This window comes from Leucoraja erinacea, chromosome 17 (genome assembly GCF_028641065.1).
Source record: "Leucoraja erinacea ecotype New England chromosome 17, Leri_hhj_1, whole genome shotgun sequence".
NCBI lineage: Eukaryota > Metazoa > Chordata > Chondrichthyes > Rajiformes > Rajidae > Leucoraja > Leucoraja erinaceus.
In genome coordinates this window covers 26,759,777-26,779,227 of record NC_073393.1, presented here as the reverse complement: position 1 = coordinate 26,779,227, position 19,451 = coordinate 26,759,777, and the positions used below count along the sequence as shown (strand labels likewise).

Sequence of the window (19,451 nt, the reverse complement as noted above, 5' to 3'; positions counted from 1 at the left end):
GTGTAACGGTTCGATGAGTTTCACGGATTCCTGATACAAATTTTTAGGCCTCTTCACTTAGAAATAATAGTTATTTTGCTTTCCGTGCACAAGGTGAGATTATTGGCTGTAAGCAAAGATTTCTTTTCCTCTTCTGGACTTTTCAACCCATTTCCTTAGTTCCAGCTGAGACACCGTCTGCATTCGCACTCTTTCCAACTCACTGGCGGAGATCTCACCAGAGAGCCTAACAGCATCTTCAGCTGTCCAAGCAATGCCCTTTCTTTTGGATCATTTATTCTGTTTGAATCCTGCCTCGCCACATACCCGGTGCAATACTTAACAAGAACAGAACAGCGTTTTTGCCAGATAATCTAATTCCCTGATCATTCCTTGTGTGTGATTGTGTGTGTATGTGTGTGAAAGCAGGAAGAAAAGGAGAGTTTTGCATTGTGAACAAACATGGACACAAAAATAAGATGGCCTTCTGGTGGACTGAGTGGGTGGTTTCCCAGTGTGTCACAGAATACCTCCCCAAATAGGACAAAAACCCTATGTATTGAAATTGCTTTTCACTTTGAATTCAGCCTGTAGTCTGGAGTTCTGCTTAATTTTAGTTCCACTCCACATGCTGCAATTAAAAACTACAGCAGTGAGCACTGCATAACTTCATCAACCAGCTGATAGTATAATTAATGACTACAGGGGTTTGTAAAATGTTGTACTTCTGAGTCAACGTTATCCTTCAACAAAAATGCTGAAATTATTTAAAAAAATTACTAAACTTTGCAAAATTCATTTAGATTCCAATGCACTCTGTGGTGCAAAAAATACTGCAAGAATCTCGACATAGAGTTCAGCACAGTGCAGTGAACTGAAACAGGTCCATCATGGGGTACATTCTAACATATTAACTTCACTTGATTCTGCAGGGAATTGATTAATTCATTTCAATTAGTTTTAAGTGTGACATTTCATTTGAGAAGCGATGCGTGTTTTTATGCACTTGGAGTCAGTAACTTAAGTTAATACGTACATGCTGAAGGGCTGAAATTCTAATTCTTGCCATTAGAAGTGGAAAATTTCCTGAAGTTCCAGCTCTTTTATCATGGGAATTGAAATGTCATACAAGTTGGAAATGGATCAAATTTAATTTTTTTATGTAATAAAAAAAAAACTGGGAAAAAAATCCATCCTGGAGAATAGAGTAACTATGTTGTTGCATAAATCTACATTTCTATAAAATCTGCAGAATGCATGCAGATCTTTAGAGAGATTGTTGTGCTGTGCATAATATTTGCAGAAAAGTTTTTTTTAGGAAATTGGAATAGTAGCAGCCTTTTAAAAATACTATTAACTGTGATTAATGTGCAACATACTTTTTCGGTCTTCCCTTTAATCTGACGAAATTTTTGAAGAAATTAAAAAAAAAAAAAAATAAGTACTGATGACACCAGAAGCGGGGCAAAGACAAAATAACAAATTGATTTTGAAGGTTTACCGGGCCTGACAGGCCTTGTGATTCAATTAAATACACAATGGAAGGTACACAAAAATGCTGGAGAAACTCAGCGGGTGCAACAGCATCTATGGAGCGAAGGAAATAGGCAACGTTTCGGGCCAAAACCTTTGCTTTCGGCCCGAAACGTTGCCTATTTCCTTCGCTCCATAGATGCTGCTACACCCGCTGAGTTTCTCCAGCATTTTTGTGTACCTTCGATTTTCCAGCATCTGCAGTTCCTTCTTAAACAAATACACAATGGAAATGTATGAAGATGAATGAAGCAAAGTAACTCTTAATAGCTCAGCCCCTTCATCTGTTGGGTTTGGTAAAGTAATTTATTTGAATATAGCGTTTTCACTTGCTAGTTAAATAAAATTCTCAGGAAATGCAAATTGTTCATGTTTAAAGTGGTAGCATGGTGGCACAACGGTAGAGTTGCTACCTTACAGCGCTCGAGATCCGGATTCAATCCTGACCACGGGTCATGTCTGTTTGGAGTTTAAGTTCTCCCCGTGACTTGTGCGGGTTTTCTCCAGGTGCTCTGGTTTTCTCCCACACTTCAAAGACGTACAGCATTGTCGGTTAATTTGCTTCGGATGAAAATTGTAAATAGTCCCTAGTGTGCAGGGCAGTGTTAGTGTGCGGGGATTGCTGGTCGACCTAGACTCGGTGGGCCAAAGGGCCTGTTTCCACGCTGTATTTCTAAACTAAGCTAAACAGACATCAAAGGTGGACAAAAAATGCTGGCTGCAGGTACTTCAAAAAAAAAAAAAAAAAAAAAAAAAAATTGAAATGAGCTGCAATGCCGGTTTATACCAAAGATAGACAAAAGCAGAAGTAACGCAGCGGGTCAGGCTGCATCTTTGGAGAAAATGGCTAGATGACATTTCAGGTCGGTATCCATCTTCAGACTTTTTTAAAAAAGTGATCAGTCTCTCTTTTACTTCAGTTAATTAGTGAATGTTATAAATAGCTCTCAACCAAGAAAAAGCCAACGTTGCCATATTTGTGGGAATAATCCAATTTTGCACCTGGAGTTTCATTTTGATTGGAATGTGTGCACTGGGTACATTTCACATCCACTGTATTTATAGCATTTTTAATGTGGAAAGTTATCCCAATGGGCTGTAATCAAAACAGTTACTTTTCAAAACTGGGTTAAAAGTAAAAGTGCAGGACAATTTCCAGGAATGTTAACTTGGAATTTTAAGATTGCACAAATGTAGTCACGCTTATTTTTTTCCCCCAAACTCGGTTAACATAGTTTGAGTCCAGGGGAAGCTAATTCAATGGCCCACTGTTAAGGGTTAGTGACAGCGACATTTGGAATTCATATAATATGCCAATTAATTCAAATTTCTCACAAATTTAAACTCTGTGTGCCGATCATCTGGCATTTGAAGTATGTGTAATATAATAAACCCCCGCCACTTTTTTTCCAAATTACTTGAGGAAATAATTCTTGCTGCATGAAATTGCATGAATTTACGACACTGTCAGATAAATTCAGAGCAGCTTAATACATGCAGAACACTTGGCTGTTAATTAGGATGGTTGCTGTACGTAGATTGTTATTTGTTGTGTAACCTTGGAAAACCACATGGGGAATATTTGTTTTAATCTAGAAAAGATTCATGTATTCTTTCTCACCAACTAATGAAGTAAAATTGAAAATGTTGAATCCTGGTAACTTTCAGCGGAAGGATATTTGTCTCGAACCATGTGTTCAGTTGGTGCACGAGAGAGTTCTTTGTTGTGGCTGAGCTATTTTTTATTTCACAATTGCAGGCTTCTAATTGTAAGCATTTAGCTTTTCTAGATGACCATACGCTAACAATGTTTTATTTCAATTTTTCTCTCAACTTTGCCAACAATCTCTGGAAGCTGTCATCTTCAGAAAGTTCTCTGCAGCAAGTGTACAGGACATGTGTGCAGTCTACTGCACAGCTAGTCATTTTCCATCTGGACAAAAATGCAGTTATCAAAATACTATCTTGGGAACAAGGGTGACAATTGTGTCCTTGTTTAGTCCATAAAGGCATGTTTCACTCCTACTATTGTAGTTTTTCTTGTACCTTCCCTACTTAGCATAAATCCTTTAATGAAAATGATTAGACCTCTAATACACCAACAATTGAAGTAGATAAACTTAGCACATCTCTTATAAAAATAGAAATTGCTGAAAACACTCAATGGGTCAGGCAGCATCTGAGAGAAATGAAACAGTTAATGTTTAAAAAGAAATTCAGAACTGGGAACTTCTGGTATACCAATGCAAAACATTTCATACATTTGCTCAAGAGTTAAATATGTTTGCTTCTCTGCCACATGTTTTGTCAATAGGATGTGTTCAAAGCAAAAATTATAGACTCAACCTTAACTACTCATTGCAATGACCTTTTAATATTAAATAAACAAAGCAGAAATATACCGCACATTGTTTGCAACAAGATGTATTGTAATAAAAAGGGGCAGAAGTGGTAGGCATTAAGAGTAAACATGCTGGTTTATTAAATAATATTCCTTAAACATGAGTGACCTGAAAAGTATGACTGTGTCCTCTTCTTTAAGTGGTCTCGTAATACAGTACCGAAGTGATTAACCTTCAGTAAGAGCGAGTCCAAATGAACTCATTGTAGCTTGCTATCTCACACTGCAAAACCAAAGAATGGGATAACGTCTCTTCTTCAACCTGTATTTTTAATATTGATTTTAAAATGTTCTTAAGGAATCATCTGTCCCAGATTACCTATTGATTTTATATATGAAGATCTCATTACATAGGCGGTAACTTAAAAAATAACTACTGAACCTTTGCATAAATCCTTTAATTGAATTTACAAAGCCCGTGGCTCTACATTTTTTAATTAAATCCATTTCTTTCAAGTGTTGGTTTTAATTTGCACATTCTGAAGTAGCTGTGTCCCAGATAAACTGCCATTGATCCTTATTAAACCTAACCTCTGGGCTTTCTCTGAAAATAAAAGAGAAAAATGAAGTGCTCATGTTGTGCTCTCTACAAGATGGCATTCCAAAAAAATAGAAGACATTACCAGAAATGAATTATATAGTTTTATATGGGCACAACTTTCTTGTGTATAATTGATTTACAGTTAACTATGAATTAACCAGTATTTTGGAAATGGCTGCAATGAAGTCCATTCTGTTGATCAGATTGTCTCTTTAACTGGACTAATATTTAATCTGTAGGGAGCACATACTTTTTGTACGTTTTTCTCGGTGTTAACCATTGAAAATATCAGTGTCGTTATATGAAGATATAGGCAGAGCAAATGATGGTAAGATAAACTTAGGATTTGTGATCAGCAAGAATGATAGATTTCAATCTTATTTTAATATGTGAAGCACTGTTTATCTTTAATGGTACATATTAAAGCAGATAATATTTTAATTAAAAACCAATTGAGTGTCATTCTGCATTAGTGAATGCTCTTAAGATTTCCTTGTTGAAAGTTAGGAAAGGCAATTTGATTTCAGAATATTGTGAAATCCACTTTACATTTGGCCACTAGAAGGTGTGGAAGAGCAACATAAGACAGTTAGGCCATCTTTTTATTTATTCTTTTGTTTCCTTATCTCTCTATAGGTGACTAGCTACCAATTCCTAGTTGCTTGTAACTTCCCAGCTACCTGCATTGGATATGGTTGAAATTAAATATGTTATGTACTCCTTTCTCTTCCCAATGAAGGAAAGATATCAAGCATTTTCTCTGTAAAGAAACCACCTCTAAGATGCCCTTTAAAACTCTTACCCTAACCATGGGGAAAAAACAGGCATTATGAACCTGCACTAAACCACTTTGTTTATATGGCCATTGGTCCCAGCCAAATTGGAATAAAAATGTATTTCCTCCTTGTATTTTATCAAATTGAGCCTTCTCCATTGCCCTTAAAGAAAACAAATGATAGTTATCTTTCGAAGGAGTGATGAAAAGCTGGCTTTTGGTTTACCAATTTTGCTGTGGCTAAAACATGATCCCCTGCCTCAGCTGACAATGTTGTAATCTCTGTGAAATGATTGTGATTTAAAATGCCAACATGGAGTCTTATTCACAGAAATATAGACTTGGATACCAGTGTCACACGAGGGAGGTGTTGTATTGCCAAGGGTGGTTTTTTTGGATGAGGCATTAAACACTGGAACACACAAAGTGTTGGAGTAACTCAGCCAGTCAGGCAGCATCTCTAAGTAACTTCAACAACCTGACCTGCTGAATTCATGACCTGCAGCACTCTGTGTCTTTTGTTAACCAGCATCTGCAATTCCTTGCACGGGCGGAAGTCGGGGGGGGGTACAGGGGGACACGTCCCCCATGTTTTTAGAGGTGGGGTTGATTCCCCCCCCCCCCCCCCCCCCCCCCCCCCCCCCCTTGTTTTGTAATCCCGATTTTAAAACTTGGTGGAAAAAAAAGCTATTAAAAATCTTCGCTTTCCGCGACACAGTGGGGGTGGGACTGATGATCGAGGGCGCCGATTGGACGAGAGAGACGTTGGTCAGCAGGCAGTGGGGAAGGGGGTGGGGGGGGACCATGATGATTCAGCACTTCAAAATTATTTTATTGGCTCAAAAAGCCCCTTGGGATATCATGAGACTGTGAAGTACAAGTCATCTCTAATGTGTTATTATATAAAGTCCCTACCATCGGGAGTAAAAGTCCCAGCCAACCTGGATCAAGAAATTCAGCTTTGACAGTGTTTCAGAAATAAATTTGAAATTGTTTCAATTGTACATGCATCTATATTTCAGGAAGAAAATATTTGGAGAGATCATACGGTAACGAAAGGCAGTACCAGCACTTTTCTGTCTCTTTGTTATATATGGTGTCCTGCCTAGAGATAGACATATATAAAACTTGATTTCCACAAATCAGAAATTAGATTTGGTCAAAACACAATGAAAACAATTTCTGGAGGGAATGGACAGTGACGTTTTGGGTCGGGACCCTCCTTTAGATTGGACTTGAAGTAGCCTGACCCGCTGAGTTCCTCCAACAATTTGTGATTTGCTCATGATTCCAGAATCTGCAGTACCTCAAGTCTATGGTTTTCATTGAATGTTTTTAAACAGCTGTACTTTCATAAATATCACCAGGAACATCAAATTCTAAGATTTTAAAATGTTATTTTTAAAATGTTTTTTTATGTCTGTTATGTTTCTTTTCCCTTTCACCTCGAGGAAGGGATAGTCTGAAGAAGCGTCTTGACCCGAAACGTCACCCATTCCTTCTCTCCAGAGGTGCTGCCTGTCCCGCTGAGTTATTCCAGCTTATTGTGTCTATTTTCAGAGGGTTAGTTTAGAGATGCAGCGCAGAAACAGGTCCTTTGGCCCACCAAGTCAGCACTGACCAGTGATCCCCGCATGTTAACACTTCCTGACGCAGACTTGGGACAATTTTTACATTTGCACCAAGCCAATTAACCAACAAACCTGTACACCCTTGGAGTGTGGGAAGAAAACAAAGGTCTCGGAGAAAACCAAAGCAGGTCACAGGGAGAACGTACAAACTCTGTACAGACAGCACCTATAATCAAGATCGATCATGGGTCTCTGGCGCTGTAAAGCAGTAGCTCGACCACTACGCCACCTTGTTGTATAGGGGTAACAGTTGCATGAAAAACAGTTGATGCATACAATATAAACTATTCAAAATTTGGGATGGAAAGGATATCTTGCAAAAGAATCGTATTGGCCACCTGTAGCAAAAGGAGTTGAACAGAATTTAATCAAACAACCTGGGGATGATTTTTCTTAAACTATCAAAAGATAATGAATGGAATTCCTTTAATAAAGTGCCATGGCACATAATGAATTAAATAGTTTTAAATAAGAGAGAACATAAATATACATTGCATTAGGATATAAATTCAAATACAGAAAAGACTGTAGAAGCTGGAATCTTGTTTCTACGCTGTGTCTCTAAACTCTGTAGTAATTATTCCTCTGCGTTATAACATTGAGGATACCTAAAAATACAAGTACGATGTACACAAAAAAGAATAAAGAAATAATATTTTAAATGATTCCTAAACAGAGACCTAGGGTGCAAGAACCATGATATTCAGGATTGATTTGTTCAATATTTAAAAATAAATTTCCTTTACTTTGCATATTGGTAATACCGATGTACATTAGCAGCATTGTTAACAGAAACGCTGGATGTTTATACATGTTGGTCTGGATCTGCAGTCTTTTTCAATTGTGGAGAAAGTGATGTTAACAAAAAAGGCTGCTTATTGTTTGATTCCCTTAACCCATTGATCTACAAAACAAATTGGAGGTCCAGATTGTTAATGCATGGTGCCGTAAACATTTTAAATGTTACCCTATCATCAACAGATCGTGATGTTGGTAATTTCTCATTGAAATATATGACATTATTCAATCTGGTGATATTTTGAAGGTATTTGAATGTGGTATTCAAAAATAAATCTGATCATTCAGCTGCCATTTGTGCATGATCGTTGTAACATTGAAATGCTTCAGTTAAGTAAAAGAATGTAATTGATAAGGGCATTTAAATATAGATAGTCACCCATTGGAGGATGTGTTTAAATGTGTTTTTTGTGTTGATCCCATCATTTGGTTCCTGAGAATCAACCCTTTTTTCTGACATCACGGGTACTGACTTCCTCACCATTAAAGGGATCTATAGGAGGCGCTGCTGCAAAGGCAGCCAGCATCATCATCAAAGACCCACACCACCCTGGCCACGCTCTCATTTCACTTCTGAAGTTACATGAGTTTGAAAACCATGACCTCCAGGTTCAGGGACAGCTTCTTCCCAACAACCATCAGGCTATTGAACACTACAAAGAAGAAGAGTGCTGGAGTAGCTCAGTAGGTCAGGTAGCATCTCAGGATAACATGAATAGGTGATGTTTTGGATCGGGACCTTTCTTCAGAGTAAGCAGGTGACTGGAGGGGTGTAAATGATTGTGGAGTGAGGGGAGAAGCCTGGAGGAGAGGAGGGGCAGGATAAAGCCCGAAATCTAAACACAAACTAAACTACGAACTGTCTTGGTTGCTCTTGGGACTTTGGGCTTTTGTGCTGCTTTGTACTAATTGTTTTTTGTTTATGTTATCTTTTGAGTACTGTCTCACAGACTTGTTATGCTACTGCAAGTAAGAATTTCATTATTCCGTTTTGGTAATCTGACAATTAAACAATTTATACCATTTTAAAGGGTTGTATCGCAGTTTGTTAACTCTGTACATCTCTTGTGCAACTTCATTTATAATGTATATTCGTAATTGTGTTGGAATAACACTGATGTTAATTCTGCTAATTTATGCATTAAATTATAGAACAGGTATATTTTTTCTAAAATGGAAAGGTGTCTCACAGCAGCGGGATCATATGACTACATGTACACCACTACCTACTGCGTGAAGGACATTTGCTTGCAAGTGAGTGATTGTGCTTTTGATTTGGAGCAGCACCTTCACTTTAATACTGGCTCCTGACGAAAGGAGCAGATTGTTGTTGTTCAGCTTGTGTTGGGCTTTCACCACCAAGTATGTGCTTCGTTCCACATTGAAGGCTGAGATTCTGAGCTTGGAACAGTTATTTAACGCCTTTATTCATTGTGTCAGTGCAGATTGGTTTCAAACAGGAGAGCAGTCTGAGATCAAGGGGATAAATTATTCAAGGTGTTTAATTACTACTCAGCTAATTTATCCTACTTCACTGTTACTGTACACAGTAAGCTTTGCATTTAAAAGTGGCATTGAAATGAAATACTCTAACCCTTACTACATGGTCATTTTTATTCAATTCTAATCTTCTGTGATGTCAGTTTGGGATCTATTATTTTTCAGATAATTTCATTCTCATTTAAACCAATATTGATTGACTAAAGAAACAAAGAATTGCAGATACTGGTTTAGACCAAAGACAGACACAAAGTGCTGGAGTAACTCAGTGGGTCAGGCAGCATCTCCGGAGAAAAAAGGATGGGTGATATTTTGGGGCAGGACTCTTCTGCAGGCTGTGGGGGGGGGAGATCAGGACCAATCGAGGCCAGCCACAAATTATTTCAGGCAGGGTGTTGCCTGGTAGGTCCATTGACTACTAGTTTTTATACTAGTTCCAGGACTGTTTAATGGTACAGCATTTCACTTGGGGATTTAAGTTTTTAGGCCTTCCCTCGCATTCTTCATAGGACATGGCATGCCTGTGGTTCTGATGGAGCTAAATGCTGAATTAATGATATTCTCTCTTTATGATTCTCTAAATTATATAGATGTTTATTATTGAATGAAGCTGATACAGTTTTAAAACTGTAAACTGAAGAAGGGTCTTGACCCAAAACATCACCTGTCCATTTTCTCCATTGATGCTGCCTGACCTGCTGAGTTACTCAAGCATTTTGTGTCCTTTTGTGTAAAAACTAGAGTTGGTTTTCGTCATGGCCACTTGACGAGATTGTTACCCTTTTGTTACTCTTTTTCGAATACTATGCCATAGGGTAACTTCATCAGGGTTGCTTTTCTGTTGAGATGAATGAAAAATTAAAATAGCTCACAAATACCCATGTTCTGATGTTTATAATTTCTCAGTGCCCAGAATGGATGAAAGTCAAACCTAAGTGTTCTCTTGTGTAGGAAGGAACTGCAGATGCTGGTTTACACCGAAGAGAGACACAAAATGCTGAAGTAACTCAGCGGGTCAGGCAGCATCTCGTCACCTATTCTGGTTCTCTAGAGATGCTGCCTAACTGCTGAGTTACTCTAGCATTTTGTCTGTCTTCAATGTTCCCTTGACTTGTAGTGACCTGCAAACTAGATCACCATTTTACTTTTAACTGTCGTGTTTCTCAGAAAACCTAATAATCCAGTTATCGTGGGAAGCAGCAAAGGAATGTTCATCCAACTGATATAATCAGCTGTGATTTTATTTTAATAGGAATCAGAATGTGGAGAGTCATTGGATATGTGATCTTAGAATTAACGCCAAACTCTTCCACCAATCGCATAAAAGAATCCCTACTAATTCATGCAGCGTTAGACACGAGTTACAGAGAAGGAAGCTTACATTATACATGATTTAAATTTAATGTAATTGAAGAAAGTAAAGATAAATGCAATAAAGAGGGAACAAAATAGATCTAGATTCAGATCCACAGATGGCAATGGAGGTCAATTCATTGGATGGTTTCAAGATTGAGTTAGATGTAGCTCTCAGGGCTTATGGAATTAAGGGATATGGGGTGAAAGCAGGAACAGGGTACTGATTTTGGATGATCAGCCATGATCATATTAAATGGCAGTGCTGCCTCGAAGGGCCTACTACTGCATCTATTTTCTATGTTTCCCTTACACTTGGCCAAACGTGGAGCTAAGAATTGACGTGAAGGTCAGCGGTAGGGGCCAAAGAGGGGGGTGTATTTGGAATCTGATCCCTTGGATTTACACCGAGCATGGTGTTGCATTAGACTCCCCTTCATTAACAGAATGTTCTGTCAACATGCATCAATAATTTTGAAATAGTTTAACAAAAATATTTCTGTTGAATTAGCAAGAAAATGGGTGCAACATGTTGGACATGTCGTCATGGACCAGGCCATTTCTTGCAAGGTTTCTCTTGAGGTTGCAGAATTTGAGTTGTAGAAAGACTATTGCAACGTGTTTCTTTCATCCGTGGAAGAGCTCGACAATCTTTGCCGTGACGTGATTTGACAAATCTACGGACAGCTATATGAAAAGTTTTATTCTGTGTTTTATAGTTTCTTGATAGGAGATGGCAGTGGTGCAGTGGTGCTGGATCATGTGTCTGATGATAATGCAAAGTATCATTAGGACCTGCTTTATTGTAATGTGATCTGGTGTTTTTTTTCTTATAACATTTAATTCAATGTTACGGGCTCCAAAGGTGACGGAGTGAAGACAGGAGAATGGGATTGAGAGCGAAAGAGAGAACAGCCATGATTGAGTGGTGAAGTCAGCACGATGGCTGAATAGCCCAATTCTGCTCTGCCAGAGCCTTGCCGGATTAACCATTTTGTCAGCCCAATAGAGGAGGTCATGAAATAATAATTTAACAATACACCTCTGACCCACTAATCATACCCCTCTCATGTCTCTAAAGCACCACAAACTTCTAGAAACTTAAATAAAGAATCAGCAATTAACAAATAAGTAAACGATTAACTCTCATAACATGCTTTGCGGAACAAGGTGACATCTAAGAGCCTTATGAACTGGTTTAAATACATCCTTGCCTCCCATTGTTGAAACTGATTTGGCAAGAGATCTTGGTCTGGTGGGAGGAGCGAGTGAGCAGCTATCTTTACATGTTGTTCAAGAAGGAACTGCAGATGCTGGAAGATCGAAGGTACACAAAAATGCTGGAGAAACTCAGCGGGTGCAGCTGCATCTATGGAGCGAAGGAAATAGGTGACGTTTCGGGCCAAAACCCTTCTTGAGACTGATGGGGGGTGGGGGGGGAGAAGGAAGGAAGGAAAAAGGGAGGAGGAGGAGCCCGAGGGCGGGGGGATGGGAGGAGACAGCTCGAGGGTTAAGGAAGGGGAGGAGACAGCAAGGGCTAGCAAAACTGGGAGAATTCAACGTTCATGCCATCCGGATGCAAGCAACCCAGGCGGAATATGAGGTGCTGTTCCTCCAATTTCCGGTGTTGCTCACTCTGGCAATGGAGGAGACCCAGGACAGAGAGGTCGGATTGGGAATGGGAGGGGGAGTTGAAGTGCTGAGCCACCGGGAGTTCAGGTAGTTTATTGCAGACTGAGCGGAGGTGTTCGGCGAAACGATCGCCCAACCTCCGCTTAGTCTCCCCGATGTAAATCAGCTGACATCTAGAGCAGCGGATGCAGTAGATGAGGTTGGAGGAGGTACAGGTGAACCTTTGTTGCACCTGGAACGACTGCTTGGGTCCTTGAATGGAGTCGAGGGGGGAGGTGAAGGGACAGGTGTTGCATTTCTTGCAGTTGCAACGGAAAGTGCCCAGGGAGGGGGTGGTACGGGAGGGAAGGGAAGAATTGACAAGGGAGTTGCGGAGGGAGCGGTCTTTGCGGAAGACAGACATGGGGAGATGGGAAGATGTGGTGAGTGGTGGGGTCACGTTGGAGGTGGCGGAAATGGCGGAGGATTATTTGTTGTATTTGCCGGCTGGTGGGGTGAAAGGTGAGGACTAGAGGGACTCTGCCCTTGTTGCGAGTGCGGGGATGGGGAGAGAGAGCAGTGTTGCGGGGTATGGATGAGACCCTGGTGTGAGCCTCATCTATGGTGGCGGAGGGGAATCCACGTTCCCTGAAGAACGAGGACATTTCCGATGCCCTGGTGTGAAATGTCTCATCCTGGGAGCAGATGCGGCGTAGGCGGAGGAATTGGGAGTAGGGGATGGAGTCTTTACAGGGGGCAGGGTGGGAAGACGTGTAGTCCAGATAGCCATGTGAGTCACTTGGTTTGTAGTGTATGTCGGTCAGAAGTCTGTCCCCTGCGATGGAGATGGTGAGGTCAAGGAATGGTAGGGAAGTGTCGGAAATGGTCCAGGTGTATTGGAGTGCCGGATGGAAGTTGGTGGTGAAGTGGATGAAGTCAGTCAGTTGTGTGTGGGTGCAGGAGGTGGCCCCAAAGCAGTCGTCAATGTAACGGAGGTAGAGGTCGGGGATGGGGCCCTGGTATGTATTGAACAAGGATTGTTCAACGTACCCGACAAAGAGGCAGGCGTAGCTGGGGCCCATGCGTGTGCCCATAGCTACGCCTTGTGTTTGGAGGAAATGGGAGGAGTCAAATGTAAAGTTGTTGAGGGTGAGGACCAACTCCGCTAGGCGGAGGAGGGTGTCAGTGGCTGGGTATAGGTTACTCCTCTGGTCGAGGAAGAACCGGAGGGCTTTGAGGCCATCCTGGTGGGGGATGGAGGTGTAGAGTGACTGGACATCCATGGTGAAGATGAGGGGGTGAGGACCTGGAGAGTGGAATGCGCGGAGGCTGCGGAGAGTGTCTGAGGTGTCTAGAACATAGGTGGGAAGGGATTTGACCAAGGGGGATAGTATGGAGTCAAGGTATGTGGAGATGAGTTCGGTGGGGCACGAACAAGCAGAGACAATGGGTCTGCCGGGAGAGCCGGGTTTGTAGATTTTGGGGAGAAGTAAAAACGGGCCGTGCAGGGCTGGGGAACGATGAGGTTGGAAGCTTGGTCGGGCAGGGCGTGGGAATTGATGAAGTCGGTGATGGTGCTAAATATGGTGGCCTGGTGCTCGTCAGTGGGGTCATGGTCCAAGGGTAAGTATGTTTACATGTTATTTTGACACTAGTTCCATTCTGTGCTTTTTGTTTTTCTCCCTTGTGATAATTTAGTATCACTACTCTGAGAATCAAATCACCTTTTTGCACTGTCCTTCACCATGCAAAGAAACGATTGTGGCACAGGCCTGCCACAGAAAATTTGTATCTGTAGCCAAAATTGCACTGCTAAATCTGTGACCCTTTAGTTTCACGTGATGGCTTTTGGTTATAAAACACAGATTTTATAAACTGGCCCAATTTTTTAAATGCCATCTTCTCCATGCAGAACCGGCTGTTGAATCGGATGATACTGCAGATCTGAAGAAGATTTTTGCTAATAAAAAGCTATGCTTCCTTGTGAAGAAGTTGCAAAGGAAGCCAAAACTTGATTAAGGAGGGCTTGTTCCCAGCGGCTGTTTCTTGGGGGCATTTTCATAAAAGAAGCTGAATCGGGATTATTTTACCTTTGGTGGAAAAAGCCAAGCTTTTTTTGTACTTGCAGTCTGAGCGATTTAAAAACATTGACCACTAGGAGGTGCAGTGGCTTTAATTGTTCCTAAAGTTCTCCCATCTTCATAAAGGTGTTTGAATGTATATGTTCTGCTGCAATTTGTATGGGTGGATCACCATAAGAAGATACTGTATAAACCACTCAGAAAGTGCATTGAAAGAAAAGCACATGAATTTGAAGGTGGGGGGGAACAAAATCCATCTTCCAAATGACTGTTACAAAACATTTTTTATGTCCATTGGTTGTGGATTTGGACAGAAATAGATGAACAAAAGCAAAATGAGCCATTTTATTACACGGCGCAACATCCGAATGTTTTGCATGTCAAAATTTAAATGTCCTTGATACAAAAAAAAAGCTGCCAAGTCTGCAGTTTTGAGGAAGGTGGGGGCTGGGCTAAATCCAGAAGAACTGTATAAATTTACAACAATAATGATCTGTTGGCTGTTTCTAGTCTTACCCATTTCTCTTTACTCAGCTTCACTACTCCAATCAGACACAAGTTGCCAATAGAGTTTATTGTGGAAAGCTCACTGTCAATATCTTTAGTAACACATGCCCATAGTAACTGCAATTAAAATGCCACCGGTAGCCTGGAATTAAGAATCAAAATTTGATTGTTAATTGATTTTGGGTTCATTCTGACATTTGTCCTCGACAGTTTCAAGACATGGATGGCATTTGTCAAACAGTTAGTTGGAACCAAAGGCTGATGACTCGATCTGACATTCAATACCTTTCCAGAATTATAATGGATATTTTAGTTTTATTTTAAGCTCGTGTCATTGTCATTGTTGCTAATGTTTTTTGTGCTGTGGAAAAATTGAAGCATTAGTTAATAAGACTATATCAAAATTGCTTGCTCTTACCAACCTCTGATTCTTTGAACCTCGAGACCCAAACAAAAACGGCAAAAACACCTCATATATCGCTTGGGCAGCTTACACCCCAGTGGTATGAATAGTGACTTCTCTAACTTCAAGTAACCCTTGCTTTCCCTCTCTCACCATCCCTCCCCCTTTCCTGTTCTCCGACCAGTTTGACTGTCGCCCTGATTACATTTTATCTCTCTTTGCTTTGTTGTCAACTTCTCCGAGCTAACAGTGATCTATTCTACATTTTCCTTGAACCGCATCTCTTTTGATGTCTCGTACATTTACACTTTCTTATCTCTGTGTCTCCCGCTCCCCTGACTCTCAGTCTGAAGAAGGGTTTCGACCGGAAACATCACGCATTCCTTTTATCCAGAGGTGCTGCCTGTCCCGCTGAGTTACTCCAGCATTTTGTGTCTATCTTTAGTGTAAGCCAGCAACTGCAGTTCCTTCCTATACAGTTTGTCTAACTGCAGGATAAAGCTGCCTGAACCAGATTGTCTCTCTCTTCCTCGCACACTAGTTGGCTTATGCTTCCCTATTCTAAAATGCCTCTGATCTGTGACTGCTCCTTGCATGCATGTAGAATACAGCCTAGTATTTTACGAACACAGTGCCTTGCTTTGCGATATTCTTTGTCAGTGTGTACGTTTTCATTTTAATTTGCAATGCTATTGTGAGATTTTCATCAGATGCTCCTTTCTGTCATCCAGCGTTAATTTTTATTTGCACTGATTGCCAAAGGCTAAGATATTAGCTCTTTTTTAGTCATCCAAGCGAATCTATACATGGAGTATGCTAACATTCACCTTTGAGTAAGTGAAATAAGCTTTCAACTCTGAGACAGATGGGAGATCTCTGCTGGAACCTGTTCTGCTGATAGATGTCATACATGGTCCAGTACAAACACTCTGTGGCTATACAGGGCAGATGTAACATAATCTATAAGATCTGCATGCTCTCAGCGTGTTTCAGCTTGACCTAGTTATTTTCCTCTGTGTTACTACCCATGGTAACACTTTCACTTTCAATCAATTAATGACAAGAAGTGGGGGAGTTTGATAAATTTTATTCTCGCTTGACTACACATTGTTGATCTTAATAAAGTAATATTAATGGACAACTGTGTGTGCTGTTGATCATGAACTAAGCACAGACAAGTTGTGACAAGGTCTTAATGTTGACCTTGTGCCAATAGTTTTTGGAATGAGATGCAATTATCTTGCGTGTGTATGTTCGTATATATATATGAAATAAAAATATATAATACATATAAAGATATAGGAGCCTGAAAACTTTAACCTTCAGGTACAGGAATAGCTTCTACAGCCACCAGGCTATTAAACATTACATCCTCCAAATAAGCTCTGAACTACATAGACTTGGAGGGCATTGGTTTTGTCTTTTTGTACTATCATTGTTTGTTTGTTTTATGCGCCTGTGTGTATGTGTATATATACCAAACCTTTTGTTTATTGTATTGTTTACAGAGTACTATGATTCCATATTCTGTTGTGCTGCTGCAAGTAAGAATTGTTCTGTTTGGGACATATGACAATAAAACACTCTTGATTCTTGATGTATGGGAAGGTGCCAGACTCTGCTACTGTCGAGGTACTAAGTTGTCCGTTGTAGCTTCAGTGCACCGCAGTGGGATGTTATTCATAGCTGCTGACAAGTGGAAAGGGTTGGTTGACACCTCATCATGTGGCTGACAACGTTTGTGATGATCCTCAATGGGGTTCAGTATTCCTCAACCAGAACATTTGTACTTTCAAGCACTGATGGTTCTCAGCTGCATCATTTATTGAGTGATTCATGTTCAGTTTTCCATTATAGCTGGCATACTAAATAATTGATGCAAATTAATGATAAGAGTTTGCAGTACAAATTGTTGGAGTGTTTTATGTTAATTTTTATTATTGATACCATATGCTCATTTATCCGAACTCCTAATTAATAAGAAATAATTGTTCATTGGCTTGCTGGGTATTGTCAACATTCTCTATTTTGGTGGGAGATTCGATCTTTGTGATGAGTGATTGGACTCATGTCAGTAGACAATCTGGTATTGCATCTACCATCTGCTGAACCATTTATAGGCATGTTTTGAAGGTGGCTGGCAGCAGTGGTATAAGCTGTCTTATGATTGAATGACACAGACTTATTTCAGAAGATAAAAAGTAACGTGCATTGGTGGCTGATTTTATATAAAGTTGTATGTTTTTTTACCTCCAACATTGACAACTTGGAGACTGCAAAGGCTTGGATTTTAGTTTAGTTTAGATATACAGCGCGGAAAAAGGCCCTTTGGCCAACCAAGTCTGCTATTTTGTAATCTCTTGCCATGATGAAGCTCAGGGAAAAGTATCTTGTTTAGGAGCTTGACTTCAATCAATTGGACCACATGGTTTTTTTATAGGAGTGTAGTTAGAGCATGATCACTCTACAGATTCCGCTGCCTGGATTGGATATGTTGCGGTGAGGTCTTGTACTTGTCTCTCTCATGTATCAAGGTATTGACGATAAGAAGACCATGTCCTCGGCATTTTGTCTACTGCTTGTCAACTTATCTCTGTTGAAGATACCTTTCCACCTCTCTCCTTGCCAATCATGCCTTTCCAGAAATTTATTTTTTCCAATCCTGGTATGGAAATTGCCCAAGACAATTTCTTAATTCCCTCTGGGATATGGGCCAGAGTTTTCTCTACGTCGGAGTACGAGTAATTGTGGACCTCATCTGTAGCTCCAAAGATGGGGGCATTTGAATTGATAACAACATGTTGTTCTGTGTTGGAAGGCCATGAGATGTCCATGAATGCTGCAGGTGGAGATACTCGACCAGCTCATTTTTTGTTTAAAATTCACTTTGTAAAAATGGTATTCCTTGTTTAATTTTCATTTCAGAAAAAGGTATACTCATTGCCTTGCTGTTTGAGCTCGCTATCTATTGATGGCCATCTCGCTCAGGGTGGTAATGTTAATCCTGGCCAGATTGGAGAGGCTAGGACTAGTGGGGTAAAAGCTTCAGGGCTGCTGGGAGATTCGGTTAATTTGAAAGTGCTCTCTGTGAAATTGGGACATGCTGCAGAGTGGTGCCAGTTTGTCTAGAGCCTAGATCCAAGCGGCAGGAGAAGAATAAGAACATCTGCAGACCCTGCCAATTAGGTGCAAAATGCATAGAATGGATTGGATGACTGCAAACCAGACATACACCTTGTAAATAATTGTAAATATTTTGCAGAGTTTCACTTTGCCAAATGTTGATTGGATGAGATATTGATCCTTGTCTGGTTTTCTTGCAGATCGGGGTAAATGTTGCTATGTTTGCTTCCCTGAGAAACCCTGGGTGAATGCAATGTATTAGCTACTATATATATATTAGGGAAATGTCTGTTATGTATGGAGTTAATCGATATCTGTAATTGGATTGTAAAGAGACCACCCCCATGTGGTTCGGCACCTCAAGGTTCGGGGACCTATAAAAGTCCGCTGCCACGAGTTCCCGCGTCGATCTTCTGGAAGAGCGCTTAGGACTGCGTGACCTTCTGGAGTGTCTCTGTTTGAGTGAGGCCTAGAGGGCTTGAACAGGCAGAGATGAGGATCGAACCCGCGGTGGTTAGGTACAGTGGTGGGAATTGTAATTGTGTTTTGTTAAAATAAAGATTAGTTGATCAAGTGCTTGATTCAGTGGTTTTTGACTGAAACTAGACTGGGGGGAAGCTTAGAACGAGCAATTTACAGTGGCATTAGTGTCCGAACTTCTGAGATCCCAGTTTGTGATAGCAGAACGATGTTTAGGGTTGTTGCTAGCATGATAGCATTAACATTGATGAGTGGAAATTGAGTAGGGCATTGGCTATCATGGGGATTTGTCAGAGTAGCTAGTGGAGACGAGGCTTCACTGCAGGATCTGGGGGCCATGAACCCTGGAGCAGGATCCATAGGTCCAACGTATCCATGCCAACCAAGATGTGGAAAGGAACTGCAGATGCTGGTTTATGCTGAAGATGATACAAAATTCTGGAGCAACTCAGCGGGTCAGGCAGCATCTGTTGAACCAACTCAGTGAGTCATACACTGTGTCTATCTTAGGTTGATGGCGCCTGTCCCACTGAGTTGCTCCAACATTTTGTGCCCCTCTCAACCATCCCTATTCATGTCCAAGTGTCTTTTAAATGCTGCTGCTCAATACCTCATCTGGGCACTTATTCCATATATCCATCACCCTCTGTGTGAATGTTGACATTGGCAGAGATACAGAAGTGGATTTTTGGAGGTGTACGAGTATCCTCATCTCTCTACCATCTTTCTACTGGG

General features: G+C 40.6%; 1 protein-coding gene across 6 annotated transcripts in view; it reads left to right on the top strand.

The window, feature by feature from the left end:
- Positions 1–19,451, top strand: part of wwox (WW domain containing oxidoreductase) — a 977,325-nt gene that overhangs the window by 437,656 nt on the left and 520,218 nt on the right. The window lies entirely within an intron of this gene.